Genomic DNA, 27,285 nt, shown 5'->3' on the forward strand with positions numbered 1-27,285 from the left:
GAGCCATGTATAGGGATAGATTATAGATCTTTTCCATAGTACCATTTCTGAGCCAAATTCTACTGAATTTACTCACCAGTGTGATCCCATTGACTTCAACAGCATGGGGAAAGTGAATGCATTTGGCCCTTTGTTGTTGTCACTTATTTGTTTTGCAGTAGCGCCTAGGAAGCCCTAGCCATAGACCAGGACCTAAGTTCCCTCTAAGCTGTGCAGCAGCCTATTAAGTGCCATGCAGGCACTCAGGGCTGCGGTGGGGAGAGATTCCTCTCCCCCAGCCCCAGCCCAGCCATGGCCCCAATCCACGCCCCCCTCCCCCGGCCCCAATCCAGCCTGGCCCGGATCTACCGCAGCCATGGGAGAAATGCCTCTCCCCTGATCCTAACCCAGCCCCGGCCTGGACTTGCTGCGGCCGTGGGAAAAGCACCTATCCTGTGGCCCTAGCCCCGGAGCTGCTGCGGTAGGGAGAGGCGCCCCTCCCCCCCCCCAGCCCAGGTGCTGCTGCTGGGAGAGAGAGCTGGGGGCAGTTCTCTCTCCCCATCACAGCCCCAGGGCAGTCTGCACCCCAAACTCCTCCCCCCACCCTAGACCCTGCACCCCAGCCAGAGTCCTCCCCCCAACCCCAATCCTCTGCCCCAACCCTGAGCCCCTCATCCCTGGCCCAACCCCAGAGCTCTCACCCCACCACACCCCAACACTCTGCCACAGCCCTAAACCCCTCAATCCCGGTCCCGCCCCAGAGCCCGCACCCCCAGCCAGAGCCATCACCCCCTGCATCCCAGCCCCCTCCCACACTCCAAACCCCTGGGCCCCATGCCCGCCATATGAATTTTGCTATGTGCACCTATATGGAGGTGATGTGTCACACATCACCTCCATATAGGTGCACATACAAAATTCATTCCACACATGGATGGGAAAAGTTGGAGGGAACACTGATCAGGACCCCACTGTACAAACACAGAACAAAAAGATTGTGTCTGCCTCAAAGATCTGACAATCTGAGTTTAAGACAAGAGACAACCAGTAGTTATAGACAGGAAGGTACAAGGAAACAATAATCTTTTGCTTGGATTACACTGATAGGAACCTCTAACAATCAAAAATTTTCTTTTAAAAGATGAGGCTAAGACAAAGAGTTACACAGAAAATGTTCTCTTTAGTTATTGTAAACACGTAGGGTTGGGGAGGTTGGTTTTTGTTTGTTTGTTTTTTTAAGATTTAGTAATTTTCTTTATCGTAGCCTTGAGATCATAATTGAGTTCTGACAGCCAGCTTCATCTGGCCAAGATAATAAAGGGAATGTTCTTATAATATGAAATATTCCCATCCCTTTGCTGATTCTTGTAGTTCTTCCTTGAAATTAATATTTTGAAAAAATTTCTCTTTTTTGAGAGAGATGGGCAATTAAGAATTTGAAAATCTTGTGATGTAGCTGTCAGCAGGATTTCACACTTTTAGATAAAAAGATTCAGAAATATTTTAAATTAAAGAAAGAAAAAAAGAAAAAACATTAATTAGGCCTTGATATCATAAACATTTATGGATATGTATTACTTTATGCATGTGTCAAGGGGGCTACTCAGTTAAGCATGTCCCTAAGCATTTGCAGAATTGGAGCCTTAGTGAAGTAATGTTTTAAGTGCAGGATAAAAAATCACTGAGAACATTTACAAGTTTTGGTTCAGAATATTATTCTGGATATTTAAAAAAAAATAAAACAAATCCTGAATCAGCAAAAAGCTTCACTTATTATAGATAACTTATGTGCAGTCCAAGGGGTAGATCTAGGAGCAATGACATGAACTTGAGCAAAGGAAAATTCAGGCTCGATACAGGAAGGCATTTTCAAACAGAATAACCTTATTAGACTGTGGTCCAATATTCCAAGAAACATGGTAGAAGCCTCATCGCCTAGGACATTTAAAACTGGACTGTAGAAAATACTTAAGCATACACCATGAAAACAATTCTGTACCGGCTAGGGGAATTGACTAGCTGAGCTCAGCAGGCTACAGCTCACTTCATCAGCTACTGTAGCTCGCGAAAGCTTATGCTCAAATAAATTTGGTAGTCTCTAAGGTGCCACAAGTCCTCCTTTTGTTTTTGCGGATACAGACTGACACGGCTGCCACTCTGAAACCTGAGCTTAGCAGGTATTTTTCCACTTCTTATTTATGAGATCCTGTGAAAATGCTATTGTGGTAGGTGCACTACAAACACAGAACAAAAAGATGCTCTCTGCCCCCAAGGAGTTTACAACTGAATAAAGGACAAGGGACAACAAATGGATACAGACCAGGGGGCACACGGAGACAATATTGGTGATAGGTAACGGTTTCAGCATGCCAGCAGCCTAACTCCTCAAGTTTTTATGGGCATACTGGCAAAGCAGAGTTTTGAGTGGGGATTTGAAGTTGGATGATGAGGTTTCTTTGCAGATGTTTCTGGGGCTGCCTCCCGAGCAAAAGAGGCAGCATGGTAGAAAGAACCCAGGTGATTTTTAAAAACTCAAGTTTTCCTCAACTCCAGTTGTTTTATTTGTAATATGATCTGACTAAACAGCATAATTAACACATGCAATGATGATGAGCACGTTGTGCATGCTTAGGGCCCAGTTTAGCGATGGCCAGGGAGCGGAAAGCCCTGTTGACTTCAGGGGAAGTTCCCAGCCCAAAGGGTTTGCAGAATGGGGTCCAACGCTGCACTAGGTTGTAGTCGCAGGGACCGCTTGAATACGGGGAAGTCGAGGTGTGCATCTTTAACATCCTCTTTCCCCTGCTCTTTTAATTTCCCTGAAAAATAATAAGCGACACATGTAAAGATCAAGCCCCTCTGATCCCCCCGGGATGTCTCCATGTGCCGCACAGACCCCTAGCGCCCGCTGCCCCCCGCCTGACCCTATCGCTGGGCTCCGTGGGGCACCCGCGTGCCGGGCTGGCTGCGGGGCGGGTCTGGCAGCGGCATCCCCTGCCCAGGGCATGTCACGACAGAGGGAACGGGCGACGCGAGCGCCAGCCCCGGGGTTAGGGAGGCCCCGGCCCGGGGAGCGCCCGGCGCGGCGCGGCAGGAGGCAGCTCCCCGGAGCTGGCTGGCAGCCGGGCAAAGCCTGAGGCGCCGGCAGGGCCAGGGCGCCGCCAGCCGGCTCCAGCCCCGCGGCCCGCTGTGCCCAGGGTCCGGCTGGCCTGGGCCCGCGATCAGCCCCGCGCCGCGCCCCGCCCCGGCCCGGCCCGGCCGGCTGCCTGGCTGCGGCGCTCGGCGCTGCTGGGCGAGGTCAGGGAAAGTCCATGTGAGGAGCCGCTGGAATCACTTCCTGCCGCCGAGCCGGCCAGCGCCGCTAGGCCCGAGGGAGCCGCCGCGCGTCCATGGGGCAGCGAGCCCCGCAGGTAACCGCCGCCGGCCGGCCGGCCCGCCGGGAGCCGGCCCTGCCCCGGGGCCCCTGCCGCCGACACGCGCCCCGCCCGCGTTCGCTCCCCCGCCCCCCGAGTCACCCCCCCGGGGTTCACTCCCCCTGCCCCCCCGAGTCGCCCTCCCGAGTCACCCGTGTCGCCCCCCCGAGTCACCCCCCTCGCCCCACTGGGTGTCGCTCCCTCTAGCTCCTCCCAGTCACCCCCCGGGGTTCGCTCCCCCTAATCCCCCTGCCCCCCCGAGTCACCCCCCGGGGTTCGCTCCCCCTGCCCCCCCGAGTCACCCCCCTCGCCCCACTCGGTGTCGCTCCCTCTAACCCCCCCAGTCATTCCCCGGGGTTCGCTCCCCCTAATCCCCCTGCCCCCCCCGAGTCACCCCCCGGGGTTCGCTCCCCCTGCCCCCCCCCGAGTCACCCCCTCACCCCACCGGGTGTTGCTCCCGATAACCCCCCAGTCACCCCCCGGGGTTTGCTCCCCCTGCCCCCCCCGAGTCACCCCCCTCGCCCCACTGGGTGTCGCCCCCCCGAGTCACCCCCTGGGGTTCGCTCCCCTACCCTCCCTCGTCTCACCCGCTGTTGTTCCCATGCTTCCCACGGGGCTCGCCCCAGCCTCTTCCCCTCATTTCCCTTGCCCCACTGGTCTTCATCCCCTCCTACTCCCCCCCAGAGTCATCTTCCCCCGGTGCTCGCCCCCTGAGTCATCCCCCTCCCCTTCTCCCCAACCTACCCCCAGTCACCCTGCTTGCCCCACCACTGTTCACTCCATCCTACTCCCACACGGAGTTATCCTCCCCTGGGGCTGTCACCCCCACCCCTAGGGCCACCTCCCCTGAGGCTCTCGCACCCCATCCTGCTTCCCCCCCCCCCCAGTGTTTACCCTCCTCCCCTGGGGCTCACACCCCATCCTACACCCACCCCTACAAGTCACCCCCTCGCCTGGGGTTACCCTCCATCCTCTCCCCTGAAGAATCAACCCCTTTTTTCCTCAAGGGAGACTTGTCCCCTAGCTTATTAGTTGCAGGAACTCCCCCACCCCTAATCTACAAACTTGCCCCTGGAGAGTCACCCACACCCCCAAAGGGGGGGTGTCATATTCCTACCGCTGCTAAAGGGGGATTCATCCCTCCCCTGCTCACCCTATTCAGCAGACTTGCCTCCTCTATCCTCCCTCCGCATCCCCCCCAAGAGGGCAGCCATCCCACACCTATTCCCTGGTCCGTCTCTCTCTAAAGGGACTAAGCCCCCGGCCTGGTGCTGTCTTCCTAACCTACATCCCAGAGGGGATTCACTCACCTCCCACAGAGGCTCAGTCCCCACCTACCCTTCTCGTAATCCACAGCAGACTCATCATGAACCCCTCCCCACAGTCATCCAGAGGACTTGCCTCTTCCCCCTCTGATGTTCTCTCCCACCCACAGGGGACTCACCCCTGCTTGTCTCCCAACATGGGGATCACACCCTCCTCATTCTGCCCCTTCTAACAGGGAACTTGCCCCACCCACCCCTCTCCTGTACCAGAGGATCTCCCTCCGCCCCCCCCATGCTACCTCCGGGGGGGGAAGAGCTCCCTCCCAAATGGGACTCAACCCCAACATGTTCAGTCCACTCACAGGGGAATTGGCCCCACCGATTGCACCCAAGTGCAGTACTTTAACAGCAGACTAACCCTTACCTGTCTGCACACAATCACTTCTCCCAGTCACCCCGGGGGAATTAACCACCTTAGAGGTGACTCTGCCTGCTCCTCCAACAGGGACAATAACCCTCCCATTCCCCAAGAAGGGATTCATCCATACCTCTCCCCCCAACATGGTAGCACTTGCCTCGGCCCTCTCACCCTCAGTCCATGGGTCTCAGTCCCAGCCTACTCCCACATATGGCTGTCACCCCTTATTCCTCCTCATCCAATGGAGTCACCTGCCCAGCATACGCCCTTACACACAGCAGAGTCATCCCAATCCTCATTCCAGGGGACTCGTCCCAATTCTCCTGACACCCTATCTTATTGGAGTCCCCCCCATTTCCCCTGATCTCATTGGACTTGCCTCTGTCCTAACCCTAGGAATTTACCCTCCCACAACCTTTACCCAGAGAAAGCATCTCCTGTCATCTCCCACACCCTACCCCTGACAAGCCACTCTCCAATACTATAGCTGAGGCGCCCCCACATGCTCCATCCTCTCACTGTTGCTGGGGATTTCTCCCCACTTCCTCTTCCCATCTGATTCACCTATCCTCCCCAGGGAATAAACCCAGTTCTGAATCCCTGTCCTTCCCCCACATCCTCCCTGGGGAATTCCTCCTGCCCAAGAAACAGCACAGAGACCATTTTTTTTCACCCTGTCCATTGGTAGTGGTTGTATTTTCCCCCCTCTTCACACCACATTCCTCTTCTCTAGGGGTATTGTCTTCTCCTTCCTTCCGCCCTGCCCTCAAAAGAACTGATAGTCCTTTGGTGCCTTTGATAAAAGGATTGTGTCCAGTTGTACATAGTAATTCATTGTTCTGTACAATGCCTAGCACTCTGCTAATGTTTAACAAATAGTTACGAGAGGTATTTTAATCCACTCTCTAATATGGGGGAAACATATCGTGGACTTTGTCTCTCAACCTCCCCCAAAAATTCCTTTGAGGTTTTGCGGCTGTTTCCTGCTGCTGGCAGGTCCAGCTTTTAATACAGTTAGTTTATTGAGTCAATAAAATATAAAACAGTCTTCTGCCCCATGTCGCTAATTCAGTGAGCATTCAGTAAACAGGTTTTTCTTTCCCAGTTTTTTTTTAATATGACAAATACAATAGATTTTAGCCCTGATACTGAAGGAACAGCCACAGTAAATATTATAACAAACCCCCTTAACCTTTCATGGAGTCAGAGACACACACATAAATTGATTGCTTCAAATAACATGATGAGCTGTGCTGTCTTTTTCTTAATTTCAAATTGCAGTTATTTGGGGATCTAGATAAGGAAGTGTTTTGTGTAACAAGGGGTAAAGCATCCATTAGGGTAAGAAGGTGGTATTTATTTTTTCTTTTTTTTTGTTTGGCTGGGGATAGGGGAAGAAGTTACTGGGAGAGGAGGGGTGCTTTGGGAAGTATTGGAGCTTTCCTAGAAAAGATGCTGATTGTGGTAGAATTTGATTAGGTCCTTTGGTCTTTCCAAGTCCTATTCACCTAGCAAAATGGATTTGAGAAATAGGTTATAATTAGAAACATGTTAATGAAGTGGCTGCAGTGCTTAGTTGATTTTAATTTCTAAGTGTTTGTATAGATGTTTGCACTCTTTCTTGGTATTGGAGGATTATATGGCCTGAAGGAAAGGGATATTTTTAAAAAAATGAACACCCAAATGAATAGTTTATGAATAATGGTATAACATCATTTTTGCGAAGGATGCTATAATTCAAATGACTGCAGTTGTGGGTTTTGGGGGGGGTGTCGCAGAGCAGAAATGCTTTATAATATTCCAGTATTATTTTATGCTATATCACGTGGTCAGCAAGAGGCAGGATGTTAAGCAGCATGTTGATGTATAAATGTGGAAAATATAGTGGTATTGGGGTTTTTTTGAAGGGAGATAAGTGCCTTTCCGAATGCTGGTGTGTTATGGTACGTACTGCAGTAGGCAGCATGTTGTAGTTAAAGTACATTTGCTCTGTTCAAGGACTTCTCCGAACATCGCCACTGCTATAGGAAAATAAAATGACAGTGGTACATTCTGTACTTCAGTGGTGAGACTCACCCATATGTATTAACAGGAAAAGTACGGGAACACTTAAAATGAAGTCTCCATTACATGCTGCTTCATTAATTTGAATTTTTACTTGTGTGTTTCCTCCTTTCAAAAGGCATTTGTGAGATTGTGGGTAGCTTGATGCACTTCATGCTTGCCAAGTGTTTGTCTTGTGTCCGGAGTAATTGATGAACTGGCACACAGTTTTACCTTTTCAAACTAAAATATTAAACAGTAGTAGAAGGTGAAATCGGTAAGCAAAACTGAATTATTGCTGTCCTCTGTTGCATATTGGCTTCTACAAGTTAAAATTCCAGTGCATGAAGAATGGGTTTCTGGAATCATGTATCTAATGTGATTGTTTCAAGAATCTAGTCATACTTCATACAAAGTGTTAGGATCCTGATGCTGTGAGATGCTGAGCACCCTCCAGGCCTATTAGATTTCAGTAAGAGCAAACAATGTTCAACACTATCCAGAAGCAATGTTAAAATGTATATATGAATGTAGTTAAAATGAAACAAAAATAGAAGCCCCTTCAGCTGCTGAATATCTGCTTTTAAATAGCTTTAAACAGACTAAGGCTAAACCTTTTGCTTGAATATATGTTGTTAGCCAGGCCTGGGACAGACAGCACATATCCTCAAGCTATGAACAATAGAGGTAATAATAGCTCAACCTCTAGTGAGAGGCTTTTATTAGGGATCTTGCCCCTATATTCCTGGGAATAAATGTCATTCCATGGTCCACTGAAGATTTCATGCCATTGTGTAAAAACAACAAATATTCTCACAATCGAGCTTTCATACAGGGTTATGTGAAAAAGGGGTGGTGGAATTGGAATGCCCAAGGGAAAGAATGAACTTGCGGGAGTTGAAATCTTTCTTCTTCGCAAATTTTAGCAACTTTTTAAAGTAATACATTTTCTTAAATGAACTGTGAATTTTTTTCTTTAGTTCAAAAATAGACAAAGGGGCATAGAACAGTATTAAAGGGACATTCAGGTTAATATATAATGTATATTTCAGGTAAACATAATTTTACAAAACAAATTTAATTATCCTAGTTAATAAAACACTATGGATTCTAAAATCTCACTTAATTTTGCACCATTAAGGTTTATGCTTTGAACTTCTCTTAAATTGGACTGTTGCAATAAACAAACAACTGACCCAGTCTATAGGAAGTTTTGTCTTCTGGTTCCCCTGCACTTGCACAATACTACAGTGTTTGTTTTGCAAACACTATAGAGGAGCACTGGAAACCAAACAAAAACATTTCCATTAGAATTTAAAGAAGAAAATGCCAGACATATAGACATTTCTATTAATCGAACCTTTTGAGAAACATTGTTTCTATAAGATTTAAATTTGTGGCATAAATTCACTTCATGGCCGCTCTTTAATGGATTTTGAATTGTGATATATTAGAATATATAGTGTCTGAAATGTAAGATCTTGCTGTGGATAATAGATGGATGAAAACTTCCAGTAGTAGAGTCCAATTTAAAGTTAGCTTAATAATTTTGTTCATAGAGTTTAAGCTCCGTTGTTCCAGCTTCCCAGAGTTTGATCTTGGAAGAAGCCTTTCTGTGATTGTGTTGCTTATTACTGGGTACACTAATTCTCTCTCTTTTTTTAAGGGTATAGAAGACATGTAAGTTAAAATCATAGTTAGCATGTTGACAACATGTGTTTATATATATAAAGAGTACTCCTGCAAGTGATGGTGACCACTTCACACTTACATATTTTTCAGGCTATGACAATGCCTTCCTGCAAAATGAAAGCAACTTCACTCCACAATTTAATAATAAATGTGATCTGCCTGGATTTTCCTTACCCTGGGAATCTTTTAGGCCTCGGACAGATTTCAGTTTATATGAAATGGTGCCATTAGCACCAACTTCACATCGGGCTCTAATTCTGTACTCTGTGAGCCTGAAGATGTGAAGAGCACTGTCTTACTGCATTAACTGGCCTTTTCATGTGGACTTTAATCATGGATGTTTAAACTGGTTTGGAGAAGATAAGAATGCTCCTTCCCTCCGAATCTTTGTCCATTTCTAGGCCTGGACTCAAAACAAACCTCTCTGTAAAGTTCAGATTTTAGCACCAGGTAGCAAAGTGCCGAGAGACAAGATGCTGTTTTGTGGTATTTCCAGTTGGTTTTCGGAGAAGTGCCAGAAATATCACAAGAGAGTTTGTTCAACTCCGTGTTGCACCCCTGAAGAAATATGAGTAGCTTCAGAGAAACTCCCATGCTTGTGTGTGCTTATCCAAATCAGATTGCAGCCCATCACTGTGTGGAATGGAAATATTTATTTTAGACCATTTTCTTATGAAGTATGATTTCCCTGCCAGGTCTCCTGGACGGTTTCTGCTCTGCTGTGTACGTCTGCAGATATGTACTTTATTTGAAAGCTGGCTGTATTGACACAATAGTATTTAAATTGGGACATGGCTCTCTGACACAATAGGCTGGTGTGTTGCTCAGTATTGTGTGGAGCCATTGGATTGCGGATAAACTTAGCAAAGCGATCTTACAAAATGATGATGTGACTTTACCACTGGCTGTCTCCCTACAGTGCTTGTGTTTAAAAATACCCAGGCCTGACAAAATGAGGTTAGAATGGAGATTCAGCTATAATGTTGAATTTTCCCACATTTTGAGTTTAGCAGTAGCTTTCGGTGGGGTGAAAATAGAGGGGTTTTAGTGAGGTAGAAAGGAGTAATTGCTTCAGAGAGCTCTAGCGATGATATAAGTCACAAACCACTTCAAGGCACAGTTAAACATTTCAGATTGATTTGACCAAACTCACGCAGAGGTAGAAGAAAATGGAAAGTTAAAGGCACGTAATTTCTTCTACCCATTTACTGATATCTTTGTTATTTATTGTTTCTTTTGATTATTTAAGCTTTCTGTAACACCTGATGGCCTGGGAAAGTGCTATGCATTGCTGTTGTTCAGTCCCTTAATCTCTGCTAAAAGAACAGGAGGACTCATGGCACCTTAGAGACTAACATATTTATCTGAGCATAAGCTTTCGTGGGCTACAGCTCCCTTCTATAATGCCAGCAGAGCAACTCCTGTGAATTGCAGCCTTACAGTCACTCAGGGGCCATCTCTTCTGCGTTGCTTAGGGTAGTTCTGTGAAGTCTTAGCAATTCAGTTAGCCTTTGCCCTTTATCAGAGCTTCACTAACTAGGGGGCTTGTCCACACTGGCAATTTACAGCATGGCAACTTTCTGGCTCAGGGGTGTGAAAAAACAAGCAGCAAGTTTCGGCGCTATAAAGCACCGGTGTAGCCAGTGCCCTGGTAGCCGCGCCCCTTGTGGAGGTGGGTTTTTTAGAGTGCTGGGAGAGCTCTCTCCACGCGCTGCGCCGTGACCACACAAGCCACGTTAAAGCGCTGCCGTGTAGACTAGCCCGAGGTTTGATGGAAACACCTGCAGTGTTTTTTTTTCTCAAGCACATTGAGAAATAGGTTAACCATGCTAAAGGGGTGAGGCTCTTTGTTTTCTTTCTACCTGACTTTATTTGCAAAGTGACAGGAATTTTGACAACCTTGTGTCTTTTTTAGCAAATCAAGTGTCATGCCACGTTTGCCTGTGGATGAGATCATTTGCGAAATATGTTTCCCAGCTTGCTTCAGGCATAATTCATTGTCAGCTGTAATTGCTCATTTGCTGGGAACTGTGATTTGTTAGCAAGTTTTAAGTTCAACTCGTTTTTATTTAAAAAAAAAAAAAGTTAAGCAAATGTTTGAAGGTAGAGATTTTAAAAATATTAAATCGTGCACTGTATTTGTCCATAGCTGCTGTTCTTAACTTGTTAAATGACATGATCTGACAGAGGAGTAAAGAATCATGCCAAGACTTCAGGTGTGAGGTATTGCACTCGTTTTGTCATGTGGTTTCTCTTAAATGGGGACAGAGGTAATAAAATTTCCTACTGCTCAGCCAGATCATGTGACATAAATCAGTTCACAAAGGGAACTCTCTGAGCTTGGGTCTTCCCCTTCCTTATGGAGGGAGACTCTGGGCATGTCTACACATGCAGTGCTGCAGCAGTGAAGATGCTCTGTGCTGACGGGAAAGAACTCTTCCGTCGGCATAGTAAAACCACCGAACAAGTGGCAGTAGCTGTGTTGGTGGGAGAAGCTCTCCCGCCATCATAGGGCTGTCCACACTGGCGCTTATGTCAGTGTAACGTATGTTGCTCACGGGGATGGTTTATTCACACCCCTGAGCAACATAAGTTACGCCTACATAAGCTGTAGTGTAGACATAGCCTCAGCCACCTCTGCGATATCATGCCCTGTCTCTCCCTCCCACATCATTCCAGACTGGGTGGAGGTTTCTTCCCAGAATACAGGGTCTGTGTGAAGGGAAGGGTGGAAACTTGAAGGCCTGATGTGAGGAGTGGAGGAAGGGCTGCTTGGGAAACGGAGTGTGCGTGTGCACATTTTCTCCCCCAGCCCCTCCTAGACTTTAAGGCCAGGAGGAGTCGTCATGATCATATAGTGTGACCTGTACATTGCAGGTCACAGAACCTCACCCACCCACTCCTGTAATAGATCCATAACCTCTGGCTGAGTTACTGAAGTCCTCAAATCTTGATTTAAAGACTTGAAGTTACAAAGAATCCACCATTTACTCTCGTTCAGACCAGCAAGTGACCCATGTCCCACACTTCAGAGGAAGGCGAAAAACCTTAGGGTCTCTGCCAATCTGACCTAGGGGAAAATTCTTTCCTGAATACAAATACTAGACCCTGAGCTCTCCAGTGTCATGGAAATTAGGAAAGATAAAGCAGCCTGGAACTGTTATATTTTCCATGTGGCTTACCTACTTGGAGGTTCTAGGGACAGGACAGGCAGAGAGGAGGCGCTGGCAATGTGCCTGCAAAGGAGTTACACTGCTTGGGAGTGCTTGGGGTAGGATATGGTAGGGAAGTACTGGACTTCTATGTCAAAGGCCCTGGCTTCCCATATATTTCTGGAGATCTGCAGGGGAAATGCCCCTGGTACCACACTGCTGCCTCACATGGTTTTCACCATAGGGGGATATGATTTGGGACAGTGATGGGCTGTCAGTGACTCTGATTCATGGGCAGAAAAAGGTTTTTTTGGTACACTTACTAAGACTTAAAATACCTTGCAACCTTATTGAAATACTGTGTAGATAATAGTACTTGATATGTATTTTGTGCTTTCCATGTTCAGAGTACTGTCCAAATTAAAAATCATTTTCTTAATCCTCTAAATGGTCTAGAAATTTTACTTTTTAGAAACTTGCACTCAAAGTAAATTTTTATGTTTCCCTTCCAAACCAGACAAAAATGTTTCAGATCACTGACACCAGTCCAGGAGTCACAAGCAACCCTATAATAACAAACCAGTTTGCAGGCTCAGTAAATTAGCACACTTTTCAGGAGCAAGAGAGGCTGATTTTAAACTTCCAAGAGATTATTATAAAATCTACATTTAAACAAAAGTAACTTGTTACTTTTTTCTTTTATGTAATGACTTCAAAGTACTTTTAAAAAGTTTCTCTTTGTGTATCTTTTCAAAATCTTGCCAACTTTAAGGGGTGTTTAAAAGCATTAACTGGAAAAGGGGGGAGTTCATGGTAACATTGGGAGTCTGCTGACTTCTGGTTTAGTGGCACAGTTCCCAAATACTGCCAGTTTGCTTTGGAAGTAAGTGCCAGGAGTTAAGGGCATCAGAATGTAGGGGGAGGGGGTGACTCCATCAAAGTGACCATATATAGTCATTGGGATGAGATTAAATACTTTACCTCACAGTGACATCCCAACAGCAATAAAGCCAATATGGGGACCTATTAATCATTTGTAAAAACAGCAAAAAATTCACCTCACTTTGTAGCAACTAATTTGTAGCAATCAGGGCTCTTTGAGGATTCTGTTGGTTTAGGGAGAGGAGCCAGATGATTTCCATCCTTGGGAGCCTGGAGGCAAAAATTCAGCAGCAAACTGAAGAATAGCATGTGCAAAGAATTGTAAGTTAAATATGACCGAGCCTGTGCTCTCTCAGGCTAGTGGGTTTGAACACTTGTATGGAAAGGGGTTGTCTCGCCCAGTGCCAGCAATGATTTCTTTCCATAAACGCTTAAACACCACAATATTCGTTAGAGAGACATGTGACAGCCTAAAGCTACGTAGTTTGTGTGTGGATATGTGTTTCACATGCCAGTTCCCTATGCCACAGGATACTCTAGTTATGTGATGCATTAGAAAAACAGGAGTTAAGCTTGACTATATAACCCCTTGTAGAGGGGTCATAAAGAACATATTGTAGTGTCAATGTAACAATGCCAAGGTTACGGTGGGACAGCATTTCTCTTGTGAGTTCCTGTCCCTGCAAGGTGCTGAGTCCCTTATTCAAATTATGATATGACAGATACAGTACCACACAGGTGCATTAATAAATCATTGGAATTACAGAAACTTCTGTTTGAAAGACAACAGCTGTGTGCTTGAAAGACTTGGTGTGTTATGTTGGTTTGATAATGCTTAACATCACTTGATTTTAAAAGCTAGACGTAAGTAGGTTTGGCAAGTACTTGGATGAAATACCTCCAAGGGGAAAAAGGTCTATGGAGTGTTGTGTGCCAGCCTGCTGTTTACAAGATGAGGCTAGTCATTTTAGGGAGAGAATAAGCATATATTCTCCTTTCTGTCGCATGCAGAGGTTCGTGGTTCAGTTCCTTGATGAAATGGAATCCTCACAAATAAGGATAATCCTTCATTAGATGTTTGCTTACTTGGAAACCTTTCTGTATTTTACACTGAGCACATCAAGCTTTGCAACCTATATTTATTCCTGTGTAATGAACTTATGCATACCTGTTTTTATTATAGTTGTGGTTGAGATGGCACTTTTCTTGAAAACCTGTATTTTCACAGCTTACACACAATTATAGTTTGTGCTGAAATTTCTCCTGCTGATTCTCACCCTAGATGACTTTTGTTCTGGGGGCTGGACATTCAGGTAAAGATGCATCTCTGAAAGTTTTGCACAATTTGTATTGCTCCCATGCAGCTCCACTTGCACTATCAAACATCGGTATAAATACCTGTTCCTGCTCTACGCTACTGCATCATCTAACCTTGGTTGTACAATGGAGAAAAGACCTAAGTGTGTGTGACTTTTATCTTCACATACTTATATGATCATATACAACAGGGAGAAATACTCAATTTACTGAAAAGCATCATGTAATAGACAATAATAATAATAGAACTCTCATCCTAAGATGCTGCTCTGTAAATAAATTAAACTGAACATTGCCATGTTTTAACTGTCCCTTTTTTTACCTTAGGTGTACATGTTGTAATACGACATGTTCTGTTGTCTTATAATGAAAGACTTTATTGTAGTGTGTCTGTGAAAGGGACAGCCTTAAAGTTGCAACCTTAACTTCGTTTTCATGGAAGAGTCAAGAAATTCAATCTCTACTTTAATGCAACATTAACATAGTTTTCAACATCTAATTCATTTCCCATTACAGCACTAAGTTCCTTCTGTTAAATTTTGCATGTTGATTTTTTGTTGTTGTCAGCAGTTTTTTTATTCTGTGTTTCTTTTCTTTTCTCATATAAAACCATTAGTGTGAAAGAAGATTAAAAAGATATACATTACAATTAAAATGTTAATGAAATCTACATTGTACTACTTTTGAAACCATGTAGACATTAATCTTTGTTGGTCTTGTGTTTGTTAACTTTGGTGATTTTTATTCTATACTGACTCCTGCTGAGAAAGTTGTTCTATAATTTGATTTTTTTTAAAAAAAAAAAAGAGCAAAGCTTTTAAAAAAATAGTTGAGTGTATTACTTTGGCTTTCTATATTGCTCTCCACAGAAGGTAAACAAAGAGAAAACAGCTTCATAGCCAGTTAGGTTACTAAAAAAACATATTTTGTGGGAGGTATTTTCTATTTCTGTCTCTTAACTCTTCCTCAGCTCAGTGTTTTTCATTCTCTCCTTATGAATACGAGCTGTACCCACTACTTTACCAAGTTTGCTTTTAATGAATGGGGCTATTATGACTTCTTCACTAACTTCTGATTAAGAGAGAAAGCTTTGACTTTTGTTTTAATTCAGATTTTTAAAAAAACCCAGAAATAATCATGTTTTGAAATGTAGCAGAGGGAAGGAAAAACCTTGAAAATGTTGTATAGCTTGAGATAATAGGTTAAATTTTGTTTACTAATTACTTGAGTCTGATAGGCATTGCTCACCCACAACTCCTGTTAATCGCAATGGGAGATGCAGATGCCAGGTGCTTCTTGGGCAAGGCCTACGTATCCCACCAGTAAGTGTACAGCTCTTTGGCGGGGGGGTGGGAGGGGGAGTGGTGTTCAGTGGCTAGAACAGAGGACTTGAAGTCAGAATCCTAGGGTTCTGTTCTTGTCTCTGTTGCTGACTCTCTGACAAGATGTGGATCACTACTCCTGAGAATAGTAATATGGATTATTGTGCAGATTGTTTGTAAATTGTTTTAAGGTCTATGGGGGAAGGTTATAATAGAATGGCAAAGAATTATTTGCAGTAATTACCTCATCTTTTCCTCCAGAATAGTGAGGAGTGTCAGTGTTTCTTGAGATTTTACAAGAGCCATGTTAAGTGATTATTAGGGTTTCTGCAGAGTACACGGTATTTGGAATGGAGCCATCTTTTTTCCTGTTCTCCAGAATAGACTAAGGAGTAGGATTGACTAATTTTTAGGCTGCGTAATGAATCGAATCACAGAACTTCTTGACTTACCAGACAGTTCCTAGGAATCTTGCCATGTCCTCATCAGTATAGCAGACTGTACTTGTTCGGTTTAACATTATCAAGCCTCTAGATCATCCAGAACACTCTATTGTTTAGTCCCAAATTTAAACGTATTAAATTCTTTGAAGTTCTTTTGTGAAGTTTTGTTTTATATAATTAAGTCTTGAGTCATCTACACCTGCTACAGGATATTAGAGAAGTAGTAAATACAGATCCTTTGCTAAAGAACTGAACTGTCATTCTCAGCATCATGGCAGAGTATTGAATTGATAGGATGGGTGTGCTGCTTAATGAGGCAACAATGCAGTTCACGAGTGAATAAACTACAGAGTCAAAGGATGAATACGTCCTGATGAGGGAGCTGGATTATTGTAGAGTAATATGGAACACTCAGCCCTGTTACCATTTATGCTGCAAGCATGAGTAAAACATTCTAAGACGAAATCTGCAAACCACAGAAGAGGAGAACTCGTTATCCCATCTGCTTCGGGTGAAGCAGGAGAATCTGCTCACTGTTCCTTCAAAAGCTTGTTTTGCTGCAGAAATAAATCTACATTGAAGACTTTAAGGTTGTGTATGTTACTGTGTAGTCCTCCAAATTAGGTGAGCAGCCATCTTGGATTTGCATGAGGCCTGTGACATCTTCAGGCCTTCTGAAGAAAACTTCAGTGATTTCTTGGAGGAGCGATCGCATCTGTCTTGTGTGTTGTAATATAATGACCACGTTGTTGGCATTTAATCCCCAGTGCATTTCGTTTGTCAGGTGTGAGGTACTGGCGAGTTTGGACTCCAGCAAAGAGACCTGATTGCCCAAAACCAGCTCTTCAGATACAACACTTAGACATTTTTTAATCTAAAAAAGGGGGTAGAGAATTCATTCATGTTAATTGGTCTCAAGGGCCAAATAGAAGACGTGGGGAATTTGTCTAGTAATCTGTAATTTAAGGATTATGGGTATAAAAGAGAATTTGGGATCTTGAGGCTGCTTGTATTTCTTGAGTGTTTGAGACCTTAATGGAATAAGGGAAGTTGTTCACTTCATACCCACTAATAGCAAGGGTGCAAAAAGGGGTAAGGAACAGGTACAGTTATTTGTTACATGTTCTGCATCAATAGTGCAAAATATAATATGAAAAGCAACAGGAATTGCAAGCAGAGTTCTGATACAAGAAATTCTCAGTTTGCATTGTGCCCAGCCTATGTAGCTCAGCTGTTTAATTTTAGGCTTGCCTTTGAGGATGGCCAAAAATGTTTATCAGGATTTGAAGTTGGCTTATGCCTGTTGTACCTGCTAAGGTTCTGGGGGGATGGTTGATGGTCAAGGGAATTTATTTCCCTAACTGATTCTGAAGATGATACAGGCAGGCTCTGAGGACGCTTGATTTCAAGAGTATTTGTTGGAATTGTATCATTTTAAATTCTGCAGAATACAGTCTTCATAGTAAATTGAGTCTGTGGTCATTATATCGTACATACAGTTAGAAATATATTTGTCCTGCTTTGCTAATAGTAGTGTGTGATTTTATGTAGGTTAGTCTGAGGTAAGATTTAGCTTTTGATGTCTTTCTGAGTGTGTATTTAGATTTTTACTTTTGACCAGGGAAGGTTGATTCATTTTTAAAGTACTGGTTATGGTTATTAAATCTTAGTCTAACATTATGCATTTAACATGAGAATGTATTAACTTCCTGTTGGTGTGGGTTGACAGAAATACTTGGTCTATACCCACATCTGAATGGGATGTTATCCTGTATATGTGGTTAAAGAGCATCCTTCTAGGACTCTTCTTTTTAGGTTAAGTTCCTAACCTAATGAGGTACATAACCATGGTGCTGGTAAGAAGTGTTGAGGTCTTTCGTGACTGGATAAGATACACCTAACCCTTACAAAGAGGGTTGTGAAGCTATTTGTGGTCAGAGAACATATCTTTTTTTCCTGCACATGTTGTTTGTAGTATGCATTTACACATGAGAGCAGGTTCATTCAGTCGGAGGAAAGTGGTGGTGGGTCATAGAATCATAGCATATCAGGTTGGAAGGGACCTCAGGAGGTCATCTAGTCCAACCCCCTGTTCAAAGCAGGACCAATCCCCCACTAAATCTTCCCAGCCAGGGCTTTGTCAAGCCTGACCTTAAAAACCTCTAAGGAAGGAGATTCCACCACCTCCCTAGGTAACCCATTCCAGTGCTTCACCACCCTACTAGTGAAAAAGTTTTTCCTAATATCCAACCTAAACCTCCCCCACTGCAACTTGAGACCATTACTCCTTGTTCTGTCATCTGGTACCACTGAGAACAGTCTAGATCCATCCTCTTTGGAACCCCCTTTCAGGTAGCTGAAAAGCAGCTGTCAAATCCCCCCTCATTCTTCTCTTCTGCAGACTAAATAATCCCAGTTCCCTCAGCCTCTCCACATAAGTCATGTGCTCCAGCGCCTTAATCATTTTTGTTGCCCTCCGCTAAACTCTTTCCAGTTTTTCCACATCCTTCTTGTAGTGTGGGCCCCAAATCTGGACACAGTACTCCAGATGAGGCCTCACCAATGCCGAATAGAGGGGAATAATCACGTCCCTCGATCTGCTGGCAGTGCTCTCACTTATACAGCCCAAAATGTCATTAGCCTTCTTGGCAACAAGGGCACACTGTTGACTCATATCCAGCTTCTCGTCCACTGTAACCCCTAGGTCCTTTTCTGCAGAACTGCTGCCTAGCCACTTGGTCCCTAGTCTGTAGCAGTGCTTGGGATTCTTCCGTCCTAAGTGCAGGACTCTGCACTTGTCCTTGCTGAACCTCATCAGATTTCTTTTGGCCCAGTCCTCTAATTTGTCTAGGTCCCTTTGTATCCTGTCCCTACCCTCCAGCATATCTACCTTTCCTCCCAGTTTAGTGTCATCTGCAAACTTGCTGAGGGTGCAATCCACACCATCCTCCAGATCATTAATGAAGATATTGAACAAAACCGGCCCCAGCACCAACCCTTGGGGCACTCCGCTTGATACCGGTTGCCAACTAGACATGGAGCCATTGATCACTACACGTTGAGCCCGATGACCTAGCCAGCTTTCTATCCACCTTATAGTCCATACATCCAGCCCATACTTCTTTAACTTGCTGGCAAGAATACTGTGGGAGATGGTATGAAAAGTTTTGCTAGAGTCAAGGAATAACACATCCACTGCTTTCCCCTCATCCACAGAGCCAGTTATCTCATCATAGAAGGCAATCAGGTTAGTCAAGCATGACTTGCCCTTGGTGAATCCATGCTGACAGTTCCTGATCACTTTCCTCTTCTCTAAGTTGTGAAGTTTTAATTTCTTGTACTCTGGAAATGGTTTCATGATCAATTATTTGGTGTTTAGTCACATTGTCCACATTTACTAAAATGGTTTATTACACATGAAGAAATCTAAGGGACAGTGGTGAGATAAAACAACCTGGTTGATAGCAAGCAACATAGGTCTAGATTCTGCCTCACTTATTCAGGTTGAAGAGTAGACTGATTTAGAAGCAGTCCCATTTAGATCAGTGGTAAGGTACTACTCAACATGAGCAGGGATGGAAGAATCTGGGCCTTAGTTGATATGGCCTTGTATTAGAACTTAAGTTCTTGATCTTCCATTAATTTATACAGTATGTCAGAAGCTCTTGTGAAATCTAATGTGCAGTAGCATCAACACAGGAAAAAGCTCTGCCTTCGGTGAAGCCAGACTGTTGCAGTATAATTTGTTTTGTAAGATTTTGAAAGCCAGTGTTGCAATGTGTAACAGTAGAATAGTGGGAAGATGGTCAGGTGGTTCTTAGGGCTTCAACAGACAGATTTCATGTCTGTGTGTTTTTGCAACACCTTTCTATAAAGGGAAACATAATTTAAAATATGATTACTTAGTGTTGTAACAGTCTTCTCAAACGTTTTTGCATTTTGCAGCGATCATTATCAGAGGCTGATATTAACTTGCAAAGAATATTATGCAAATCATTCTCCTGTTCTTCTAAAAAGAAATTTCCTTCATAATGCAAAGCGTGACAAAAAAATGTGCACAAGCTTTTGGCAAAATTACATTTAGAAGATGTAGCAGGTTTTCTGCTTACCAGCACAATCCATTTGTGCCTTTCTGCTGGATTTCTTCAACCCTAGATGATAAAGTATGAATTTTAAAATAGCGGGGGTTGGGATATTGCACCTCTTGGAGCTGATAATGGACAGGAAGTTTTTCCAGGCGGTTGTTCTGAATCCAGCCCAAGTTGGTTCTGACCCAAAGTTGTTAGTTATCATTTAATGCAGTGATGGGTAGCCCGCGGGCTGCACGCTGCCCATCAGGGTAATCTGCTGGTGGGCCGCGAGGCAGTTTGTTTACATTGACATCTGCAGGTATGGCCGCGGGCAGCTCCCAGTGGCTGCGGTTCACCGTTCCCGGCCAATGGGAGCTGCAGGAAGCGGCATTGGTCTCATTGAAGTCATTGGGAGTTTTTCTGTTGATTTCAGTGGATCAGGTTTTCACACCTTATATTTTACTATAAATTAGCATTGTTCAGAGTTACTCCCTTTCATGGTACATGAACAAGAGTCTTTACTAAAATGAAAGCAGAGTATCATTTTAGGAACCAGACACAGAGTTTGCCTGAACAATAGATTAATGGCTGATTAAAACAGATTCTTTTTAATAAACACTATATAAACCACAGGTTTCAGAGTAGCAGCCGTGTTAGTCTGTATTTGCGAAAAGAAAAGGAGGACTTGTGGCACCTTAGAGACTAACCAATTTATTTGAGCATAAGCTTTCATGAGCTACAACTCACTTCATCGGATGCATAAAGTGGAAAATACAGTGAGGAGATTTATGTACACACAGACCATGAAAAAATGGGTGTTTATCATACACATTGTAAGGAGAGTGATCACTTAAAATGAGCTATTACCAGCAGGAGAGTGGGGTGGAGGGAGAGAAAACCTTTTGAAGTGATAATCAAGGTGGGCCATTTCCAGCACATTTCCAGGAGTTAACAAGAACATCTGAGGAACAGTGGACCACTTAAATAACTAAAATCTCTATAGGCTTACGAATTACAGTGGAGACTGAGAAGATATTTTCACTGTAAGACCCAGTTTCTCAGGCACTTAAAACTATTTTGAAAAACTGTAGCGTTTGGATTGAAATTTCAAAGGCTATTTCTCAGCACATAAGTGACCGAGAAAGATCAGTAAAATTCTGATTGGCCATTGAATTACCACATCATGAAAAAAGGAGTGTTTTTTCACCTGCCAAGAAACTTTTCACACTATTTTTGTGCATATGGCTAAATAACTTGATGTTTTAAAATCAAACTAACTTAAATAAATAGCCCAGAAATGATATCATCAAGCAATTTCAGCTGAATGTTTAGACATTGACAGGAGGTAGCTCTAGCTGCAGAGTTTTTCTTGTTGTTAATGGATGAATACTAAACCTGGTTTATTTTCTGCTTTACTATACAAAGAAATAGGCAGATACATCTGTGTTTGTATGTTTAAAAGAAACTCTTATTGCGAGAGCATCTGGATTGACTGAGGGACATTCTGTATGAACCACAGAGTTTGGCTGGTTATGTGCACTTATGCCTTTTGCCAACATGGAATACATATTTTGGTAGCACAGAAGAGAACTTTAGTACCCTAAAAGTGGCCCCAGGGTGTGGATGTGATGTGCTAATTACACTAGTGAGTGATTACAACAATTGGCTCTGCCTCATGCTTCCTATGGCCTGCCTTGGGCACCTCATGATAACAAATGCACCCCTTGTAATGCATCACTGATTGAATAGTTAGATATACAGTGGGACCTCCATAATTAATTACTGTGAAGGGAATAAATCCAGTTTTAAAAGAACTTTGTGTAGCAGAATGAATTAAGGTAGTGAGGCGTTTTAACCTAAATACGGTGGCAGAGACAAATTTTTTATCTTCTGGGTCTGTGTGCTGCATAAATGTTTCCTTTTATAGACTTTAAAGGAACACTGTTAAGCATATTTTAAGAGTTGAACTTTAATTCTCTCATGGCACGCTTGTTGAAATGTTACATATACATTCCATTTTCAATGTGACAAACTGTAAATCTCCCCTCTTTCTCTGCTTCCAGTCACACTTTCGACTCTGCATTCGTTTACTTCTGTAACACTGATAAGCAATCCTGGATATGACTGGCAGCCATACCATCAACTGCTTTTACCTTTTCAGATCATAACTTAAGTGAGGTTTAGATGGAAGGCCTCCATGGAAGTTCTGCAGCAGGTGCTAGAGGAAGTGGTGTCCATGATTCTTTAGGTGGTGCGCTTTCCTCTGAATCAGTACTGAACCAGTGCCGCATCACTGTGCAAGGATGTGCGGTGTGGTTGGAATTGCTGTCTTCTCAGCTAATACATACAAACTGAGGACCTGACTGTTACCTATCCCTTTGCATTTAGTTCCTGGCTAACTTCTCACTTAGGCAGATGATTTCTGCCTTCCTAAATTTCCTGTGCATTTTCAGTTGGATACAAAAGTCCCCTTTACTTTTCATAAGCTGTTGCTGTACTTGTGCAATGTGGCATTAAACAGCTGCTTGTGCTGCACCCCAGAGGTAGTTACATTTCAGTGCTGGGTACTTTGAGCCCGGCGTGTCCTTCAAAGTTTGTTCCTTCTAACTGTGCTGAAGCACCAGATCACAAAATGCCGTTCCTGCAGACAGTAGCTGTTTTTCTAATTTTCAAATGACAGTCATTTAAAATAAAAGTTATTCAGAATATTAGATTATAACAAATTCTGACGTTCAGTGTTGACCTAAAATACTGAACTTTTTTCACTTTTAGGGCAATCTGAAAATGTGCCAAGGCCCTTGACCTGTATGAGGAAAAAGTGACTGCTCAGTTGAGATGCTTAGTGAGACATCACATTCTTTTAGTCTAAATAATGTAGTCATATTATCAAACATGGGAAGTGGGAGAAGCAAAACACTCACCCAACCATCCTTGGTAGCCAAGGAAGATGTTTCAAAATTCTTTAAAAATACAGGTGGTATTTCCTAGATTCCAAATTACAGTTTTTATAGGTGAGGCAAATATCTGTACCAAAGTCTGCAGCATATAGAAATAAAGTTTAACTTACACTATTTCTGAGAAGTTTCAGAGTAACAGCCGTGTTAGTCTGTATTCGCAAAAAGAAAAGGAGTACTTGTGGCACCTTAGAGACTAACCAATTTATTTGAGCATGAGCTTTCGTGAGCTACAGCTCACTTCATCGGATGCATACCGTGGAAACTGCAGCAGACTTTATATACACACAGAGAATATGAAACAATACCTCCTCCCACCCCACTGTCCTGCTGGTAATAGCTTATCTAAAGTGATCATCAAGTTGGGCCATTTCCAGCACAAATCCAGGTTTTCTCACCCTCGTGTGGTGTGGTCAGGGTGAAAGCTGGAGGCATGCAGGTAGGAATAGCGGTCAGTAGGTTTCCGGTATAGGGTGGTATTTATGTGACCATTGTTTATTAGCACTGTAGTGTCCAGGAAGTGGATCTCTTGTGTGGACTGGACCAGGCTGAGGTTGATGGTGGGATGGAAATTGTTGAAATCATGGTGGAATTCCTCACCACGATCCATTGTCTACAGCCAAGCTCTGCGATACAACCACATTTGCTCCAACCCCTCAGACAGAGACAAACACCTACAAGATCTCTGTCAAGCTTTCTTACAACTACAATACCCACCTGCGGAAGTAAAGAAACAGATTGATAGAGCCAGAAGAGTTCCCAGAAGTTACCTACTACAGGACAGGCCTAACAAAGAAAATAACAGAACGCCACTAGCCGTCACCTTCAGCCCCCAACTAAAACCCCTCCAACGCATTATTAAGGATCTACAACCTATCCTAAAGGATGACCCAACACTCTCACAAATCTTGGGAGACAGGCCAGTCCTTGCCTACAGACAGCCCCGCAACCTGAAGCAAATACTCACCAACAACCACATACCACACAACAGAACCACTAACCCAGGAACTTATCCTTGCAACAAAGCCCGTTGCCAACTGTGCCCACATATCTATTCAGGGGACACCATCACAGGGCCTAATAACATCAGCCACACTATCAGAGGCTCGTTCACCTGCACATCCACCAATGTGATATATGCCATCTTGTGCCAGCAATGCCCCTCTGCCATGTACATTGGTCAAACTGGACAGTCTCTACGTAAAAGAATAAACGGACACAAATCAGATGTCAAGAATTATAACATTCATAAACCAGTCGGAGAACACTTCAATCTCTTTGGTCACGCAATCACAGACATGAAGGTCGCTATCTTAAAACAAAAAAACTTCAAATCCAGACTCCAGCGAGAAACTGCTGAATTGGAATTCATTTGCAAATTGGATACTATTAATTTAGGCTTAAATAGAGACTGGGAGTGGCTAAGTCATTATGCAAGGTAGCCTATTTCCCCTTGTTTTTTCCTACCCCCCCCCCCCCCCAGATGTTCTGGTTTAACTTGGATTTAAACTTGGAGAGTGGTCAGTTTGGATGAGCTATTACCAGCAGGATAGTGAGTTTGTGTGTGTGGTTTTTGGGAGGGGGGTGAGGGGGTGAGAGAACCTGGATTTGTGCAGGAAATGGCCCAACTTGATTATCATGCACATTGTGTAGAGAGTTGTCACTTTGGATGGGCCATCACCAGCAGGAGAGTGAATTTGTGTGGGGGGGTGGAGGGTGAGAAAACCTGGATTTGTGCTGGAAATGGCCCAACTTGATGATCACTTTAGATAAGCTATTACCAGCAGGACAGTGGGGTGGGAGGAGGTATTGTTTCATATTCTCTGTGTGTATATAAAGTCTGCTGCAGTTTCCACGGTATGCATCCGATGAAGTGAGCTGTAGCTTACGAAAGCTCATGCTCAAATAAATTGGTTAGTCTCTAAGGTGCCACAAGTACTCCTTTTCTATTTCTGAGAAGGGCACTTGCAGTGTTAATCATCAAACTCTCTCCCTTTGTTGTTCCCTATTTATGCTCCCCCATTACGCAGTTTGCCAACACACAGGCTAATAATAAGCTTAGTAGCCACACGTACTTTGTTGCAGGGAAGATCGTTCCACACCTGAGAAAACACGCTTCCAAGGACGGGTTGTTACCATGCATCTGCGAAGGCCCGGTGATCCATAACAAAATATTTTGTTTGTGGATGCAAGGTGCTTCAATGGTAAATATCTCAACTTGACCCACAACAAAACTGAAGTGTAGACAAGCGCTTGGCTACTATACTGTTGATTTTAAATCCCTACCACACCTGCATTACAACTGTACATTTTAGATGCAGTGCTATCTAGCATACATCTGAAAAACTGAGGTTACAATGAGAATTTTTTTTTTCCTTTTGTGCAGGGAGGCAGGAAAAGTTTTTCCTGACTAACAGAGTCCGAATCTCAATTGTTTATGCAAATTCTGAACAAGATAAATAATTATTCCAGAGCAGTTTGATTTGTGAGTATGTGAAATAAAAGGTGTCTTGGAAATGAGTTATAATAATGTTTGGCACAGGGTTATTATATAATGAATTACAGCATGATGCTTCTAGAAGAATGTAGTTACTTTAGTAATTTTGGAATACTTTTTTCCCTGCCTTTTGGAGTCCTCCTTTCTGGTCAGATAAATCAAGAAAAATATATATATTTCACCATTGAAGTCAATGTGTTATTTGTAGTTGTCGAAAATTGCAGTTAAATTAACAGGACCGACTACTGTAGGTTCCATGTGAGATGATGATATGAGGGTTCCACAATCCACTATGAATAATGGTGACATGGAAAAATAGGTCTTTGCCCAGATTCAGTGAAATTCTACTGTGGTGGCCCACCCTGTGAGCTGTGTCTGCTCTGTTGTCTTCTCAGTTCTCCAACTGATCTTCGAATGGGAGTCACACATACTACTCCCTTGCGCTGTATCGAATGGACAGTATATTGCACTTTGTTTCTAAACAGCATAGAAAAGTAGCTAGGAATTCATAAATCTTTACTTAAGAAACTAACCTCCAAATGGACTATTAAAGTTCAGCCCAAAGAAGGTATTAAAACCTTGAAGACTTGCCTATGACTTATAGAAAATAAAGTTTCAAGAAAAAAATGATCTCATATCTGGCATGATGGGGATATTTTGTTTAGTATAAAATGTCTTCATTTCTTTTGCAAAGAATTAGATGAAACCCTTGGTTGTGGGTTTTTTAATATTTATTCTTGAAGTTATTCTTGAAGCATTAGAAAATAATTGAGTAAAATAAAATCCACAAGGTTTAAAATTACCTCTAGCTTAATGTTTTATTTAAAAGATTTTCTAACTGACATTGTGTTTAATGAATTAGGTCACACAGCTCTGAAGAGTGTTGTTTTTTTCCTTCTCTTTACATTTAAATTTGGGATTGCTTTCCTCAGCCTTCGAAATTCAGACGTTGCTCTTGTGAACCATTGTACAACATTACCGTCTCCATTTGCTTTGTCACTCCTTGTCTCCTGAGCTCGGAGAATCTCACTCTAATTATTCTAAATCACACTAGTGCAAATGAATATCCATGTTTGGAGGATTGAGACTGTGTTGTCATGGCAATCGCTGTAAGGTCATGAGAAACTCATTGATATTGTTCACTGCCTCTCCCAGGAGACTTCTGATACACTTGCAAAACTATGAATTTTGGTGTTTTGTGCATCTACTTTTCAAGTAGTTTTGAGATAATTCTGCTCAAATGATTCTTTGATGAATAACATGCTTATGTCTTGAAATAATTTGTGTCAAAACCAGTTCTAGTGTCTGGGAATGCGCTTACAGCAGTGTTCCCAAAACAATTGCCATATTTCAACAATCGGGTGCCCAGTTATGTCTACTCAAGATTATACAAATTGTGCTCTTTACTATTTGGTAACTGAAAGGTTTACAAGATCAGGTGAAATTAAATTTTTGGCTGGTTATCGTATGTCATGTGCTGACTTGTGATCTTTCTTTGAAAAGTAGAACTGGCCAGAGGTTGATACAAGTAAATGTTTTAGACTTTGTATATTAGGTGACCTTTTGAAAGAATACACTGTGCTTTGTTTTGGTTGGGAGACGCCTGGTTTAGGCACTTCCTTTTTTTAATGCAACTTTTTAAATGACCCCAACCTATATCACTTTTTCATCAACTGCTTTTTGCCCAGTTTAAAAGGGCTTTAAAGGTGCTCCATGGACAGTAAGCTTTAAAATGACCTTTTTAAAAAAATTAGGTAGATAATGGCTGTGGGAGTTTGTAGTGGACCAGAGGTCCAATCCTGAATGTACTATGATTATCAGACCACTATTGTTTTTAAATT

General features: G+C 43.2%; 1 protein-coding gene and 1 long non-coding RNA gene across 5 annotated transcripts in view; one reads left to right on the top strand and one right to left on the bottom strand.

The window, feature by feature from the left end:
• The window catches only part of NACC2 (NACC family member 2), a 130,392-nt gene that overhangs the window by 40,383 nt on the left and 62,724 nt on the right, over nt 1–27,285 (top strand). Inside the window, exon 1 of one of the 2 annotated variants that reach the window (XM_048822949.2) lies at nt 3,284–3,386. The exons of the other annotated variant lie outside the window; for it this stretch is intronic. The gene's annotated coding sequence lies outside the window, so the exon portion shown is untranslated. Of the gene's footprint in view, nt 1–3,283; nt 3,387–27,285 lie in introns of those variants that run through there. 2 annotated transcript variants of the gene reach the window in all.
• On the bottom strand, nt 2,512–5,818 carry LOC125623491 (uncharacterized). 3 transcript variants are annotated; one of them, XR_007353022.2, is made up of 2 exons: nt 5,733–5,818; nt 2,512–2,795 (listed from the first exon to the last, which is right to left on the bottom strand). It is a non-coding gene; the product is annotated as an uncharacterized LOC125623491 (long non-coding RNA). The 3 variants fall into 3 exon arrangements; XR_012665273.1 differs by lacking the exon at nt 5,733–5,818 and adding an exon at nt 4,700–4,761; XR_007353023.2 differs by lacking the exon at nt 5,733–5,818 and adding an exon at nt 3,977–4,034.

Source organism: Caretta caretta, chromosome 16 (genome assembly GCF_965140235.1).
Source record: "Caretta caretta isolate rCarCar2 chromosome 16, rCarCar1.hap1, whole genome shotgun sequence".
Classification (NCBI taxonomy): Eukaryota; Metazoa; Chordata; order Testudines; family Cheloniidae; genus Caretta; species Caretta caretta.